Raw genomic sequence first — 19,597 nt, forward strand, 5'->3', positions numbered from 1 at the left:
ATATATATATATATATACCTAATATTGGTATTACTGAATCAAAAGGTATGCACAGTTGTATGACTTTTCTGCCTTGGTTCCAGATTGCACTCCAGAATTTTATGAGTTTAGAGGTCCACCAACACAATATTAGTGTCTCAGTTTTACCACATATCCTTCCACCTGTCTCATAGGTATGAAGTAATACCTCAGAGTTATTTTCACATTGCTCTAATAGTCTATATATGTGTCTTTTGATTCTTGACTTGGGGGGTATTTTTTTTCAATCAGATCTGATCTTTTCTTCATAATGATTGAAAATCCATAAACTTCAATAATTATTAAGATAGGGATACCTTAGAAACAGTCAATTCCTTTTTTTAAATTGGCTTCTTCTTAGAGTCTTTTTCCTCAGCAACTTTAAGTGAAATTACCATTTTACAACTTCTCTTTTTAAACTGGGAGCCAAATGTCCTGAAGTATCTACAAAGCCCCAGGAGACTTAAAGACTCAAAGAGACTTGAAAACAATTGAAGATAATAAAAAGAATTGCATGAAGCCCTTTCCTCTCTTCTCATGAACTGTGATCCATCTCTCACTCAGGATAATTTTATATATATAGGATTTGGTACTTGGGTTTCATATTTTTTTAACCTGAAATTCTCTTTTACATCATCGTAATTTCCCTCAGTATCTCAGTATATATTCTCCTCCCTTTCCTAAAATGTCATTTCTTATAAGAAAACAATTTTAAAGTATAAAATGACAAGGAAAGAGGAAAAAATAGCATTACCAATGAATATACCAAGAATATTTGAAATATATAAATACATAAAATGTTTAATTCCCATGGACTTTTGACCTATGCAAAGTAGCAATGGTAGATTACATGATATCTCTTGCCTAGAGCCATGCTTGATTTTTTAACTTCATGATATTCTTTTTTATTATTATTATTTTGTGCTTGTTGCTCTTTCCATTTACCTTTTTTTGTATTTGTTATGTATATTGTTCCCCTCTAAACCTATTGGAATTTTTTCATTAATTGTTTTTCTATTTTATTTCAGTATGTACAAAACAAAACTCATTATATTTACCACTAAATTTATTCTGAAATGTTCTGTTCTCTCAGGGGTACTACCATTCTACCAGTTACTTAGCACTACAACCTCAGCGTCATCATCAATCCATCTCATTGTTCAAAGGTAGAAAATGAATTGTCACATGTTGAAATTACTTTTTCTTCCTCTCTCATACACATGTGCTTCTCTATACTCACACTACCAGCTTATTTAGGACCCATGTCAGCTCTAACTTGATCAATAACAACTGATTTTTAATTTGCCTCCTAGTCTCCCAATACAAACTTACTAAAGATTTACCCCTAAATTTTAAATCTAATTGGTATGTGACCCTTGACACCCCCAACCCTACAGGCATTTCAGGTTAAACAGAAAATAGGAAATTCCTTTCATTCCTTGCATTCTTGTTAATGCTGAGGAAAAGATGATCCTGGCATTAAAGACTCACAATAAGGAAAGACCCCTGAAAGGAATATTCTCCTTAGATTCTCTCTTAGATTCTAAGATGGGCCCTGATACCATTGAGATGTATCTGGGACATCCTTCACTCCTCCCCAACCTCATTCCATTACCTCATCATTTGTCACATAGACCCTTGTTATTGTAAGACTATAAAAAGCCCAGAACACATCTCCAGACAAATTCCTCCCAGACAAATTCAACATGACTACTAAATTAATAAATTTATTATTTTTATTTCTAAGCTCTTGTGGATTCTTATATTCTTGCAAAGGGTATCCATCACATACAAAAGGGGATCAACTCTAGTCTCCCCAAAACATAACCATTTCATCCATCTCTTGTTCAGAACTCTAGTTCTTAATACTAGCAGGATTGATTATATAATCTTTTTCATACTGTTGCACACTGGCTCTTTCTTATATTTATAATCTTCTTATATTCTATTATACTCCAAAAGCTCTATGATCCAGTCATATTGGTCTTCTTGCCATTGAACTAAATGTCTTTACTCCATACCTTCATATTAGTGGTCTCCCATTCCTGGAATGTAATTTTTCTTCTCTGCTGTTTCTTTGTTTCCATATTTTCCTTTATCTCATACTCAGTGTTCACCAATATTCATTTTCCATTCTCTACTTTTCTTTTCCCTGTATCTAATGTCCTCTTTAAGGTTTTACTTTTAATTTTTTCTATATGTATCTCTGATGAATATGGTATCATCCATTTAAAAACAAGCTTCTAGAGGAGGATATGGTTTTGTTTTTTGCTCCTCAGGGTGTATGTGTGTGTATGTGTGTGTGTTTTGGTGTGTGCATTTCTATTATTTAGGAATTTCCTAGCTGATTGATTAATTGACTGACCCCAAGGCAGATATGCTCCCCCCTTAAGACTTCTCATCTCCAGAGTCAATGGCCTCAGTTCCTTCAAATTTTCTTCTCTTCAGCCCCTTCACTGTTATGTTTGCTCTCCTCAGGAAATATTCAAGCTTAACAATGCCCTTTTTAATAGTTGTACCCAGTATATGAACATAATATTCAATATAATGTCTGACATGTCCATAGTATGTAGCATATTTGTCACCTTTCTGTATCTAGAAAATGTTTTATTTTATTGAACTATAAAATGATGTTAACTTTTTTTTACTATCATATTCTATTGTTTACTCATCTTGAGATTGCATTCCACTAAAACCACTAGAACTTTTCTCTAACAAGCTTTTTTACAGTGATAGTTCTCTCATTTTGAACTTGTGAGGTTGATTTGTTTGACCTCCAACATTGAATCATTGCCCAACTTATGTTTATTTAAGGGCTGATAGATGCTGCTCACAGCATGAATGATAGATCACTGTTTCAAAGAGAGTACAAAGAATTATAAGTAATTTTTTCACACCACAAGGTGGGGAAGAGGGACACCCAGCTTTAGCAAGAATCATTATGCTTACCTTCCTACTGAAGGGAATAGCAAATTACATGTGTGCTCAAGGTAAGAAAATCTTCCTACAAAAGAGGAAGGCGAAAATATTTTAAATACTTCTCTTTATTGCATAGTTTATAAGAACTTCTATTTCTATTGATTAAAACAATCAAAGAAGAAAGTCAGAAAATAAAAGATCCTAAGGAGAAAGATGAAAACTAGAACAAGGGTTAAGAGTTTTCTGAAAGAAAGAAAGTGACAGAGTAGAACATGCAACGGAATAATCCAGCTAGGGAATGAAAAAGGAAGAAAGCACTCTTGATTGAGACAAATTAAATTTTTTATAACATTAATGGATCAGAGAGAGAGACAAAGAAGAAGCATCAGATACTTGTTTTGTTTTCTCAACTAAATAAATATTCACATGAGGAATCTGGAATAAAAATTATGTAAATATTTAAAGAATATCTGATTTTACCAGTGAGTCTGGTCAATGCAGGATAAAGCAATTATTTGGGTCATGGTCCAGAACTGAATTCAGGTTTTTCTGATTTTACTCCAATACCCTTTCCACTTTGTCATACAGGTTCTTTGAATTACTAAACAGACATATTTTTAGCATTTAAGAATGGCAAGCACTGAGTATTATGGAACATCATAATTCATATTGCAACTGAAGTTGTACTGTATTTATTTCTGATTATCTGTTCTTATAAAAACAGTAAGAATTGTTGAGTTCATATAGCCTCAAAATCATTAGGATCTGTGTCAGGATCTAATAATGATAATGAACTAGATGAAACAAGAAAGAATAAATATAGAAGAGATCTGTACTAGTGGGGGCTCAATTTTAAAAGCACTCAAGGATGAATTATATATATATATGCATATATAATAATGAAGAAGAAAATTATTGAAAGAAGGGAAAAAATCCCAAATGCTACTCCTGCTAAAACTAAGAACAATCTACATTAAATACTGAGCTTTGAAATTCCTTTGCCATCTCTATAAAATCTGTAAGGAAATAATTCATGAACATATTTCTGGTGGTAGAGCCAAGATGGCAAAGTAATCCAGAACATCACCTTGTCACCATGAGAATCCTCTCTGACCAAGATTAAGATATCACCACACAATAAATACAGAAGTGAAAGAACAAAAAAAGGAAAAAGTGTGAAACAACTTTCAAGGAAAGAAAAACCCAAAAGGTAGGCAGAGAACATCTGGGGGTGAAAGAAGACCAGAGCTAGAAAAAGGCTGTAGCAAGGAGGGAAGAGAAATCTAAGAGCAATCCACACACCCCGGGCACCACATCTGCTTCCCAAGATTCTGAACCTAATTTCAAGCTTACATTCAGATTCAGAGATCCTATCTCACTAAATACTGATATGAGCCAACCCACACCCCTTGAAATTTCAAACAGAGAAGTCCAGGGCAGTTTAGGATAAAGTGGAAAGATCAATGTGGGCCCAGAATGAAGCCAGAAATTCCCATCTGTGCTTGGGAGGAGGACATGGTACACAGTTCAAGGTGTTTGATAATATTAAGTACCAGGTACTAAATACTGATCTTTTTGCCTAAAGCTCAGGGCAGAGTTCCAAGACAGGGCAATCAAGGATATGCCAGATTGGATCAAGTACACAGCAACCAAAAACTTAAGCCTAAGCCTGGGACTAGAATTTGATCAGGCCCTGATGTGATCAAGCTCAGAGTGAGATCAAAACCTTACACCCAAGCCTGAGGAAAGTCTTTAAGCTATCATCATCTCAAGGATCAATTGAATCAGCAAGGGAGGGGGCTCTCAGAGCTCTTGCCCTTTGACCATCACATCATCCCCCAAGAGCTGAAGCTGGTAAAACCTAGAAAATAAGCTGAAAATAGCATTAAGGCAGGACTGAAGTTTAAGAGAGTCTCCCAACTTCGCAGAAAAAGAGCCTACCTAAAATTATATAGAAAAAAATGAGCAAACAACAACAAAAAAAGCACCTAACCCTAAAGGATTGTTATGTATACAAGGAGCTAGGTACAGCAGAGAACGGGACAGTGAAAGCAAAGGAAATACATAGAAAGTTCAAATGTAAACTATAGACTGAACACAGATTCTAAAAGAGCTCAAAAAAGACTTAAAAACCAAGTAAGAGAAGCAGAGGAAAAGTGGCAAAGAGAAATTAAAGTAATGCAAGAAGAAAGGAAAGTAATTCAAGGAAAAATGGGCCAATTGAAAAAGGAGAACCAAAAACTGATAGAGGAAAATCAGGTTTTAAAAATCAGAAACTAATGATTTCATGAGAAATCAAGAAACAAGAAAGCAGAATCAAGGGAATGAAAAAACAGAGGAAAACATGAAATGTCTTAGTGAAAAACAACTGACCTGGAAAAATAGATCTAGGAGAGACAATTTGAGAATTATTGGACTACCTGACAACCATGATCAAGAAAAAATCCTGGACATCACATTACAAAAAAATTATCAAGAAAACTTTCTAGAGATCCTTAAAGAGAAAATAAAATTGAAGTTGAAAAAATTCACAGATCATCTACAGAAAGAAATTCTCAAATGACAACTTCCTGGAATGTAATAGCAAAATTCAAGAGCCACCAAGATAAAGTGAAAATTCTTCAAGCAGCCAGAAAGAAACCATTCAAATACTATGGGGATACAATCAGGATTACACAGGACCTAGTGGCTTCTACATTAAAGGATAGAAAGGCATGGAATATGATATTCAGGAAGGAAAAAGATTTGAGTTTAAAACTCTGAGCCACATATCCATCAAAACTGAGTATATGCTTTCAGGGGGGAAAATGGGCATTCGATAAAATAGAAGATTTTCATGCATTCCTGAGGAATAAGCCATATCTAAACAAAAATTTTGAATGCTAAATATAAGGCATAAGGAAAATCCAAAAAGGTAAATAAGAAAAGGAAATTTAAGGGACTCATTGAGGTCAAAATACTTATATGTCTACATGGAAAGAGGATATCTGTAATTCTCAATAGTTACTCTTAGAAGAGAAGATAGAAGGAATTTATCCAGAAAGATGGTGGGTAAGTAAGCAAATTATGATGATATGATGTATATGATAATATAAGATGATATCATGTATGTGTAATTGTGATAATATGAAATTATTTATATGTATGATATGTATTCATATGAATGATATGTAAAAAAATCAAGGGGTGAAAGAGAAATTTGCACTGAAAGAAAAGAGAAGAGAGATACAGAATGGGGTTATTTATATAACATAAAGAGAGGTGAAAAATCATTATAAAGAGGGGAGGCTAAGAGTGGTGATAGGCAATGCTTAAACTTTACTCTCACTGTAACTGCAGAGAGGGAAAAACAAGTATACTCAATGGGGTATAGAGTTCTATCTTACCTACAGAGAAATAGACAGGGAATAAGACAAGGGAAGAGGGAGGTAATTGAAGTGAGGGGGAAGTGGTGGGGGCAGTGACAAAAAGCAAAATACTGGTGAGGAGGAATAGAGTGAAAGGGAATAGAGCAGGACTTAAAGGGGATACTACTATGGAGGGCAATACACAGTTAATAATCATAATGCTGAATATGAATGGGATGAACTCACCCATTAAACAGAAACAGATAGCAGAGTAAATTAAAAAAAACAGAATCCAACTATATGTTGTTTCCAAGAAACACATTTGAGGGAGGTTGACACATACAAATTAAAGGTAAAGTCTGGAACAGAATTTGAAATGCATTATTTAAAGTAAAAAAAAAAAAAAAAAAAAAAAAAAAAAAAAAAAAAAAAAAAAAAACAGGTATCGTAATCATGATACCAGACAAAGCTAAAGTAGAAATTGATATGATTAAAATAGAAAAAGGAAGGAAATTACATTTTGCTAAATGGTGCTATTAAAAATGAAGTGATATAATATTATTGTCCTGAAAGTAATCATGAACTGGAGGATTTCTATGTGAACTGGAAGATCTCCAGGAATTTATGCAGAGTGAAAGGAGCAGAGCCAGAAGAATATTGTACACAGAGACTGATACTCTGTGGCACAATTGAACGTAATGGACTTCTCTGCTAGCAGCAATGCAATGATCCAGGACAATCCAGAGGAATTTATGAGAAAGAGCGCTGCTATCCACATCCAGAGAAAGAATTGTGAGAGTAGAAATGCAGAAGAAAAATATGCGATTGATCATGTGATTCAATGGGTATATTATTGAGGTTTTGGCATTAAAAGATCACTTTATTGCAAATATGAATTATATGGAAATAGGTTTTGAACAAAGATGCATGTATAACCCAATAGAATTGCTTTTTAGCTCCTGAATGGAAGAGTGAAGAGGAGAGAGGTAGAATCTGAATCATATAACCATGGAAAAATATTCTAAATAAATTAAATATTTAAAAAACAATCTATTCATTTATCAATGGGATTTTATCCTTCATGAAAATATGAAAAAGAATTGTTTTCATATGATGAATATTGACATTTTAAAGTCTTGTTTTATATATTTCATAATATTTTCCTAAGGAATAGTATAAATTCTGTAATCAATCAAGAATTTAGTAGTGTGTGTATTTACCATAGACTCTCCACCTTTGACTATTTCCAAATAGTATCATCTATGCAAATGCAATGTTTGATGTAAAACTAGTTGTTTTTAACTTCATTTTCTCAAATTAGTGAGAATAAGTAATTGCTTACTTTGCTTTTATATAACTTTTCTTTCCCAGGATATTTCCTCCATGAAATGAGTCATTCTTTGCTATAAAGCATTCTGGAAAAAAAAATGAAAAGCAATTTGAAGAACTAACCAATAACTCAAGTTTGACACCAATATTCTACTTTCATATTCTTCAACCTTTGCAAAAAATGCATTTTCAAATTCCATCTTTGAAGTTGGGTTCGGTAATTAAAATAAGGCAGCATTGAGTTTATTTTCTTTATTCTTTTTGCCCTTAAGATGAAAGTAACTGTTAATACAAAGGGTAGAACAATGGTCTTGGAGTTAGGAAGAGAGTTCAAATCTAGTCTTAAGTGTTTACTAATGTAAGGATGGGGGATGGGACAAAAAAGAGCTAGAAGAAGGCCGTTGGTGACAGTTGGTGACAGTTGAGACAAGAGGGAATTCTGGGTAATGGTCCAGAAGAAGGAGAAGGAGAAGGAGGAACTTCCAGTGAAGGACTGAGAAAGGGAGGAGGAGAACCTCTCAGCTTGAACCCAGTCCTGAGGACTTCCTGAGGATCTTTCTTTGGACATTGAAACCCCGATTCCCTTGTCAAAGGCATCCCATTGCATCTCACCCAGCACGACTTCAATCATCCAGTCAGCTAAGTTTGAGACTCCTCTTTGGGAGTGATCTCTTAGGCTCTTTCCCCCATTACCCAACCTTGCTGACAGACCCTTTCCAGTCTAACTTGCAATTACCGAAAAGGATAGAAATAATAGAAATAGAAATAGAAATAGAAATAGATGGAGAAGAGGAGAGGGGAGATGCTTTGGAGTGGGAACCCCAAAGGTTCCCACCCAAGTGAAGGACCCATAGAAATAGAGAAGAGGGCACCCCAAAATCCTCTGCCCTTTACCACTTTCCCCAATCCCTATATTGAGATTAATAAAAGCCATTAATTAGTCAGATAGTGTTCCAGAGTGCCTGAAAGACGAGGGGGAAGGGAATCACAGCTTGGTCTGTCTGCCTCCATCTTGAAGCCAGACCACCCCCTGTAAAGTTGACTGACCTTAGGGGAGGCTTGCTTGAACCCCTCCCTCATTCAGAATTGAATTTGGGTACCATATACCTCATCTTATAGGGAAGCCTCATCCCCAACTCCTATGGGGCAGCACAACCATCCAGGTTACCCAGTTTTGGGGTGACACCCCTTCGAAGTCTCAGGAGCACATATTTGGCAAGAAGGGAGAGCTAGAAGAGAGTCTCACCTCATAGACTCTCTCTCTCTCCCCTTCTATCATAACATTTGGGTACTGGCTCTGTTTATTCTTGTACTAGCTATATGAATCTGTGAAAGTCATTTAATCTCTGGATGCTTGTCTTCTCAATTATAATATGATAATAATAATAGCACTCACTTCCTAGGGTTGTGAGGATGAATGGAATAATATTTCTAATGTACTTAACATAATGACTCACATATTGAGATGTTATATAAAATTGCCTTTGTTTTTGTTGTTGTTGCTATTTACATGTCATATTATTTACATTGCATGCTTTCTTGACTTTGAATCAATTTATATGAAACCTTGTCTTATTTCTTGAAGTTCTTCAGACTGACCTTTTTTTAGTGTAATATTTCATTACTTTCAAGTACCATAATTTGTTCAGGCATTCTTTAATTAATGGACATCTAAATTGATTTTTTTTGTTATGCCAAAAGTGATGCCATGAATGATTTGTTATAAATGAGTCCTTTATTTCTGTCTTTGATCTCCTTGTGATATCTTCATTTATCAGTGGATAACTTAGAGAAAAGATATGGCATTTTACTCCTCCCTCCTTTATTAATGTTGTAAATAGTTTACAAGAATAATTTGTGTCTCCCCCACTAAGATGCTAATATATCTCTGGGTTTTTTCTGTCAATCATTTTGTACATTTCCCATACCATTGTTGACAGTTTGAATTTATTCTTCTTGTTTGAGTATTTTTTTCTTGTCTTGACTTGAATTTATTTTGTTCCTATTCTTCAAAAGCCTTGATTGGATAATGATTTTAAGTAATACACGTGCATGGCAACTCCTTATTTCTTGGATATCAGACTTTTAAATATTTATTGGATTCAACTTAGTTTTTCAATTGAACAGTTAATCTTCTTACTCTATTTTAATTAAAACTAACATTTTAACACAAATATTTTCCTAGCAATGACATATGGCTTCATTTTATGGAGAAAACTTGTGGCCAAAGTATCATAGTTGAATAGGATCAAAAAGTAAAGAGTGATACATTTGGAATTTTAAATTATTCCTAGGAGTTATATAAAACTATTACAGAGGAGATGCATGACAAGAATAGGAGGTGGCTCTATCATACATTGAAATAATAAGTAAAATAGAGGCAACCTAAGGGTTATTCTACTAGACATGACATACCAAGAGAAACATAGAATGGCATTGTATGCATTCCTTAAATGCTCTATAGAAGAAATATGTGTCTGAATAAAATGGTAGGACAGAATATAAAGGGAGAAATCTTCTGATAATCAAAAAGAAATTTCATTTATATAGTATGCTCAGATTTCATCAAGACACTTTATAAACTCTTTTAGAAAAATTTTGTGGATGAATAATACCACACATGAGAATTCATAACTATTTGAACGACCATATCAAAAGAACATTGATAAATAGATCAAAGTTCACTGAAAGGAAGCATTCTAATGGCATATTTTTAAGAAAATGAAATGTTCTCATCATATTTAATTAATAATTTACCTTAATATACTTTGAAAATTTATGGATGAAAATCTTTGGAGGTATAATTAACATGTTTAAAGATAACATGTTCTGCTCATTTCCTAGTTTGGTTGGATTAGTGATAATTATCACTAGTTGGGCTAATAGACAACATGAAATTTAGCAGATTTTGAGTTACGGATCATTTTTGCAAAGCAGGCTGGAACACTTAAATGTTCAATTACTTGAGCCAAATAGGCAAATGCAAAGCTCTAATTAGCAATACACTTTTTGTCTTTAGTAATATAAAGGAATACTAAGAGGAGGCAACCAAACTAATTAACAACAAAATATCACTCAGGTCATTCAAAAAATGACTAAAAACAAATATAAGAAATTATTATAACTTGGCTTTTGAACATGAATCTTTCTTAAATTATATTATTATTTCACACTCAGTAAACCAGTTTTTTCACTGTACCTAATAAGAAGAAATCAGAACAGAATGAAGCGAAACTGAGAGGAGTACCTAATATAGAGGATGAGAGGAAAATGGATCCAAATGAGACTAGGATATAGAAGGAATCACCTAGCAATAAATGCAAAATCCTGAACTTATTACTAAAACAAATACAAGTTTAAGACTGAAAAAAATTATTAGACAGTAGTTTATTGCCAAAAACTCAAGGCTTTCATTAAAATCATAATTTGATTCAGATAATGAAGAAAGGAAGGAAGGAAGGAAATAAGTGAGAAAGAAAAATATTTTTATTTTAGGTTGTATTCATCAAAGGGAAAGAAGTATCCCCAAAAGTATTCTCATATGTGTTTGGCCAGAAAAAATATCCATGATATTGTCCTAGTTTTGTCAGTCAAATCTCTATGAAAGATATTGGCAAGAAGAAACACATATGAAGAAAGGAATCAATATGGTGAAAGAATTAAGTCATTTTCAATGAGGAACAGTTAGAAGAACTGGAGATGTTTAGTTCACCAATAAGATAAATTTTAGAGGAACATCACTATCTTCAATTGTCTGAAGATTAGTTCATGGAAAAGAATTTACAAAATCAAAGAATCTCATAATTGTAGCAGCATTCCAGTATAATTTATTCTTATAAGGGAATCATCTCTACCACATCCCTGAAAAAATTGTAATACAGCCTTTAATGTAGGATCTTTAGTGAAAGCTGAAACTTCTTCCCAAGGCAGATAACTCTACTTTCAGATAGTTTTCTATCAACTATTACTTTTAGTTATTTTTCAGAGAATGGTTGGAAAAAATTTTATTATCATTACATAGACTATACTTTCAAGATTGTTTTTTGTTGAGTGTCCCAAATGCAAAGAAGAATGTAGGCTTTGTGGCTACTTGCACTGTCTGAATATGCAATGGAGACCCTGATGACTTTATTAAGTTGCAAGCTCTTTGAGATCAGGGTCTGTCTTTTGCCCCTCGTTGTATCTTTAGTATTTAGTACAGTGCCTGGTTCAGAGAAACTGCTTAATAAATATTTATGGAATGTTTGATTGTTACTTCTTGGAGAAAAACATTCAGCTCCCTTGATTGAGATTTAAAACCAGCAAGAGTAAGATACCACCTTATATTTCCATTCATATCTCATTACTATTTCATCCGAATACTACATCCTAGCCCATTTCACCTGTTCATTGTTTCTTTTTCCTTCCTTCAAAATCCTTACCTTCTATCTTCTAAGAGAGAAGAAGAATAGCAAAGGCTAGACAATCAGAGTTTCCTAGTTGTCTGTTAAGGATCATGCAAGATTTCCAGTGGAGCCCAAAACAAATGATATCACCTTGAAGCATCCCTGAATTCTCAAGTCAGTAATGACTTTTGCCCTTAACCTCACATCCCATTATGTTTCAAAATTTTCCATTGCATTTATCACACAAATTAATATTATTTTCTATTTTATCCATCTACTTGATTATAAAATGTAATAGAATATGAGCTATTGTTAATCTAAACCAGTGATTCCCAAAGTGGGTGCTACTGCCCCCTGGTGGGTACTGCAGTGATTCAGGGAAGCAGTGATGGCCACAAGTGCATTTATCTTTCCTATTAATTGCTATTAACATTTTTTTTAATTAATTTCCTGGGGCACTAAGTAATATTTTTTCTGGAAAGGGGGTGGTAGACCAAAAAAGTTTGGGAACCACTGATCTAAACTTATATGAAATCAATTGGGAAAGCCAGGGGAAATAAAACCTGATATATATGGCTTTTCCAAAAGTTGAGACAGTGATATTATTTTATATGAAATTCTTAGGTTAAAAGATTCCATAACGTCGTATTACATCATAAAAATGGTAAGACTACTGGACTAGAAAACAGAAGTTAGGTTTCAGTCTCATTTTCTAAACATATTAGTTAAATTTCTTACCTTTCTGAGCTTCAGTTTCCTCAGCTGGATGGTTCAGTGGATAGAGGGCTAAGATTTGAGTCAGGAAGAACTGAGTCCTAATGTAACTTCAGACTTACTCTTTGTCTTAATTTAGGCAAGTCTCTATTCACCCCAGTTTCTTCATTTGAAAAATGGTAATTATAATAGAGGCTATCTTTTAGGGTTTTTTGAGATTCAAATGAGATAATAATTGTAAAGCATTTAGTACAATGTCTGGCACAAAATAAGTGCTACATAAATGCTAGCTATTATTATTATGATTACCCTTATTAAAACTTGCATAATACTACTTGCACATACTACCTTAGAATCCCATGAGCATCATGAAATAATATATAAAATATGAACTATAAAAACCAGAATGTTCTATTGGGAAAATCCCAAAACACAAGTCTGATGGATTCGGGTAGCATATTATAATGCAGAAGATCAAGATCTTACAAATACCTCAGAAAAAATAAAATTTTACCAGTTAAAAGTGGAATTAAAAAAAATTAACTATAACCTACATGTAGATTAGTATTCTACAGAGCTATTGAGAATCTGGCAGAATCCCTGAATAAACAAAAATGTTTAGAAGTGCAACATGAAGCAGTCCCAGGAAAATAGGAATAAAATCCTAAAGGGATAAAAACGAACCTTTAAAGAAAAATATGATTGTCTAAACATTCCTGATGAAAAAGCTAGAACTGAGGAGGAGATCATTTAAGTGGAAAAGGAGGACCCAAGAAAGACTTAAGAAGACACACTCATGTGTAGAGTTGAAAGGACTGTGTGGGGTTAAATTGTTTACATGCTCATCAGAATTAGAAAGAAAGGTTTTCTAAGAGTCTAATGCCTTTAGAAGTTATTTAAAAAGTTAATATAAATCTAGTGGATGTTCAGGGATTATTTTATCAGTTTTCCTGGTCTCAACTTAAGACATAAATGAGGACAAAGGATTCTACTTAAAAGGAAAAGAAATCTCAATCTCAGCCACCTAGCTATCCCTGAGTTATGTCCTTATGAGAGAAATTAGGCTTTCTCAATTATTTTCAACAGTTTCAAATCAGCTAAATTGAAGTCAACTCAATGTGTGGACAACAGATGGCAGTTACAAAGAGACAAATTTTGGTTTAATATATAAGAAAAAAAAATTTCTAACAATTAGAAGGGCCCCAAATGGAATGAATTGCCTTGAAAAGTGATGAGTTTTTCCTCTTGGAGTTCTTCAAGTCAAAGCTGCAAAACCATTTGCTGGATGTTTTATCACAGAGATTTTTCCTGGAGATATAGATTGTATTAGATGGAGGCTAAAGCCCCACATCTTAAATTCTGTGATGTCTAGTCAGAAGACCTAATTCTGCTACTTACACCTGGTATGATCTTAAGCAGTTTACTGTCCCATACTGGGCTTCACTTTCTTCATCATTAAATTTAAAGGGTCATCCCAAATGCTTTCTAGAGTATCATTTGGGTCCTAATCTTATGATACTAATGGACAATAGAAACTCCAGTTTGTTTAGATTATAGTTCAAGTATAAGGCAGGGCTGTAAAGAAGTAGTAACAGAAAAAGGACTAATAAGAAAAAATAATTTTGTAATGGAAGGATAATTACCCATTCCATACTTCTACCATTTAATACAGCAGAGAATATAACTTACTATTTTTTAAAATAAAAAATAGAGTTGATTTGAATGTATAACACTATCATACACTCATTTATGTATTTCCCCCAAGGAACTCAAAGCACTATTAAGGGATAGCTGAAATCGTTGTTTGTGGTTAAACTATAGAAGTAATGAATATAATTATATTTGCAAATGATCAAGTTTTTATTTAACTAACGCAATGGAAGAGCTAATGAAGTGCAAAGATTGCATTTACATGTTATTTTAAGTATTTTATAGGGAGCTAGAAAGCTGTCAGAATTGTACTATTGATTTTGAAGACTGTTTCAGATGATTCCTGGTAGCAAAATATATTTGCCAATGTAACATGGCAGTCTAATGTATGAGAAAGTACCTTTAACCCAATTTGGATTATGTGAAAAATATCCAGTCTTCCCTGTCATGACTTATTTGCATGATGTTTTCTAGTACTCATGAAAAAGACAATCCTGAAATATTTTATTAGTATCTGGGAGTCAAGGTACTCCAATATATTTTCTGCTTATCTGATTTTTGGTTCATGTAGATGTGGTGAATTATTTCATACACAAACATACAATTAATTCACAGACAAAAACATTGCCATACAACCAAACTTTCTTGCTAATTTTGGATTCATTAAAGAAACCCTTCATATTGTGGAATGATCGACTGTGATAAACTTAGCAACTATCAGCAATACAATGATCCAGGACAATTCTGAAGGGCTTATGATGAAGAAAAAAAAGTTTAAGGACTAGGACTTCATTGAGGGACATTTGATTCCATCCAATTCATTATTTTCTGGATGCATAGTATATGCCAATTCTTTGGTTAGTCTTCTATTGTCTATATAGAATTTAAAGAATATGTGCCCACTTGGATCTTTTTAGCCTTTTTAGGGAAATAGGGTTGAGAAAAGGAAACTAATATACAGATAATACAAAATACTGAAATGATCAATTCATGCATTAGGGAGGTAGAAAAAATTTCAATAAAATTACAAAGTGTAATGAAATATGATAAAGGTAAGGAATCATAAATAATTTTAAAGATATGAGGGAGCAGTTAGGAGTAATTCTTAGAAGTGGTGATATTTGAGCTACAATTTAAAGGCATTGGACAATATCTTCACATTACTGTGTCTTAATAACATTCCTGTGTCTTAATAATATCATTTTTTAAAAATATGGGCATCAATTTAAATAACCTTTAAAATATGTGATTCTATTTGTCATTTAACTTGTATTGAAAATTTTCCATGTGGAAATCATTTTCACCAATGTAGAATTGGAATTCATCTATAACTATTTTTATTTAGAGAGTACTATAAGTGACATGCCCATGGTCATATATCTGTTATACATCAGAGGCAAGACTTTAACCCAGGTGAACCCATATATTCCTGACTATAATGCTAGCCTATTGACTATGTAATGTTTCATCTTTTTATTAACATTGTCAAAAGGAAATATATTAAATATTTATATTAATTCAGTGTCTATGGTACCAATTGGCAAGATATAGTTTCCCTATTTATCATTCTTATCAAAAATATTATTGTTGTTGCCTTCTCTGAAGTCATAAGATCTACCATTGGCTTTTAAAAATTCATCTAATGTATAGTAAATTGTATTCCAGTCTTTAGGTTTCAAGAGCATTTCTTGTAATCACGTTAGATTCTACTTTCTAATTCATTCAGCTATTTTCTTTTTTATGGGTGAGTTCACTACATTCACATTCACATTCCCAGTTCCAATTATTTTTTTAATAGGGGGAAGATGAGAGTAACATAAAATAAGTGATTGTTAACTGGAAGAAATGTTTTAACTAAATGGCAGTCAGTTTTTATTAATATCAACAAAAGGAAGCATGTAAGCAGATCATTCCAAAGAATATATTTTACAACTTATTTGGATTTGATAAAATATATTTTTCAGCAATTACAGATTCACCCTCCAAATTTTATTTACTTAGACTGACATTATAGAATCAAAATAACTGAATTTTAGAATTAAAAGAGATATTATTGGCTATCTGGTTCAATATATACTCAGAGATAAATCTTCAATATAGCAAACCCATTGGTCATTAAGCCTCTACTTGCATTCCTACAAGGAGGGCAAAACAACTCGAGAACTCCATTTTCTTTCTGAATAATTCTAATTAATAAGATATTTTCACTGAAATAAAGAATAAGTTTTCCCCTTTTCATCTTCCACCCATTGATCTTGCTTTTTCCCTCTGGATACAAATAGAACAACTCTAATCTTCCTGATGTCGGCTCTTCATATACTTCAAAGTGGTCATTCTGCCTTGTCTTTTCCAGGGTAAAATTCCCACCATTAAAAATTATTTTGTAGTTCCTAAGCATATACTTGTTGATGTTAGACAAAAGTACCAAATCAATGACTCAATGACAAAGAAAACCAAGCTTACAGTTAAATATTTGACATACATACCCTAAAAGAGATAATCAGTTAGGAGATATTTGAGCATATTCTTCCACAAGGAAAACTGAAGAGTTGTCACAATTTATTCCTAACATAGCTGAATCTAGATATTTTGGAACGCAAAATAGCTTATCCCTTTGAATCTGAATTTTCTGTATTTAAATTATCCAAGATAAGCAGCTGAATTTATGTCTATATAAATATATATTTTACATATGTTCCTATGCACACATGCATATAGACATCTATATTCATATTGTATGTATGCATATCTACATACATATAAACATAAATATATACACATATATTATATACCAATGTGCACTGCATGAGTGGATATGTGCATGGATATATATAAACAGATATGTATATAAATATATACCATGCACATACACTATATCTACAAATATATGGATATAATGTTAAGACCCTACACACTTGAAATATAGAATTGTGGAATATCAACACTCTATCCCAATGCCAATAAAATTTGGTTTACTTAGAATAGATTTAATTCTTCTTATCTAACCGTGAAAGGCATCTTGATGTATTTATTAGAGAACTAACTTTGGAATAATAAAGAACAGATTTTTTTGTCCTGTGTCTGAGATAGATAGTCTATGTGACACTAGACAAGTTGCTCTTTGAGTAGCAGATAAGTTTCTAAGTATAAAAGACAAAAGAGTTGGAAGTTGTATTGGCAAAAGGATTTTCCATTCTGGAAACTCACCCAAATAATAAAATCTCAGGTAGGTCCTTAAGACTAATGGGAGCTAATTTCTTTTTTTTTTAATTTATTTTAATAATTTTATTTTTTAGAAAAGTTATCATGGTTACATGAGCTTATTTCTTATCAAAATAATTATCTACTAGAGATTATAAGGGGAAAATAGTCCTCTTAACCAGTGCAAACTCATCAAGGGAACTTCTATTGGGTTAGTTTCCACAATATAACAACAGCCTTTGACCAAATATTAGTCTTTTCAATTTTTGCATTCCTGGGCTATATAAATGTGCATTATGGTGGGCATCAGAGTGTAATATGTATGTGATTTACTTCGTACAGACAGGAGCCACAAATGTGCTACTTGCTCACATCAGTCTTTGAATGTCAAACTGCTTAAATGCTAGCAACTAGAGGAGGTTGACTAATACAACTGAGATAAACTGTCATTTGATAAAATGGGAATCAATTCTGCCCACTCAAAGATTTTGTAATGCTCTATCTTTGAATGTCTTACTAGAGTAAATGATATTGAAATTGAAAATGCTCAAATTGGTCCATCATATTAGATTCAGGGATTTGAATAAAGTATTGCCTTTTCTTTGGGATAGAATATTGTCTTTTTAAAGGACATTTTAAATGCCCTCAGAAACCAGGACAAGGATCTTGCTTTGATCTCTGATGACATGGCTGGTAAACTACAAGCATGCTTCTTAAGCAGTTGTCCTGAGTATGTGCTCCTTTCACCCTTTGCCTGTACAGATTTCACATATCACTGCTACAACATGAGAGAATAATAGCATTTCAAACACCTATTCAAATGGAGTGATAATCAATAGTGTTACTGTCATCTATTGTTAGTAAAGAAAATGACATACGTAACTTATGACAGCATCCCAGGGTGCAGATTGTTTCAGAAATACATTACAATAGTAGAGACACGATAAATGACACAAATCACCACATCTCATAGGTATCTAAAATGGTAAAGATGGTAAGAAAAATTAAGACCGTTTTCTTTGAAGATAGAATTCAGTCAGAAGTGTCTATTAGTCAACCAAATCAAGAGCAATGTTGACATGTTTCATTCATTGTAATATATTAAAATGAAGACTGTGGCCAAAATTAATAAATTTTTTATCAAAGGGAGATTAATTAGTACAGAACTAGTTCTTGTTTTAATGATAAGGGTAATTTGTAAATAAATCATTGCTGTATTATTATTAATTAACCAAAACTATCATTTTATAGTCAGTTAGATTTTGCCTTTTTTCCCCAGACATTTTTCACATAATTGGATAGATATCAATGAATCAATCACAATTGGTTATGATGATTTATACATGGCCATCCTCTAACATTACATCTTATTACTTTAATCAGTTATCACAGTATACTTATGAACCTCTGAGTTTTTTCTAGATACAATTAGTTTATGTGCCCTACCTGCCTAGATCCAAGCCTCTGTTGTCCAACAGGAAGTATAAAAATAGCCAGAGAATGTATATTCCCCATCCTACAATCAGGTCATATGTATGATGTCCAATACAGAATCACAGGGTTCTCAGAATTAGAAGAAAACTCAGTGGACATTTAGATTGCCTGAAAAATTACACATCTGACAGTTGGTTATCCAGTCTTTACTGGAATTCTTGAATTCTTACAGTGAGAAAGAACTCATTACCTTTAGCCCATTCCATTTTGAAAGACCTCTAAATATTAGGCCATTTTCCTGAATACCCAAACTAAATCTGTCATTTTGAAAATTCAATTTATTTTTTCTAATTCTGACTACTGGGAATAAACAGAAGTCTAATCATCTTTCTTCCATTTGATGACTTTTCCAATATTTCAAAGATATTTCGCATATCCCCCATTCATCTTCTCCAGGCTAAATATTTCCAGTTCCTTTAAAACAATTTTCTAATTCAATCCCAACTTGGATGTAAATTAGGGAGCTCCTTGTCACCATATCTCTGATAGAGCTCATAATCTTCTTTCTTAAACTCACCCCTCTTCCATATTTCCCTTATT

Source organism: Gracilinanus agilis, chromosome 3 (assembly GCF_016433145.1).
Source record: "Gracilinanus agilis isolate LMUSP501 chromosome 3, AgileGrace, whole genome shotgun sequence".
NCBI lineage: Eukaryota > Metazoa > Chordata > Mammalia > Didelphimorphia > Didelphidae > Gracilinanus > Gracilinanus agilis.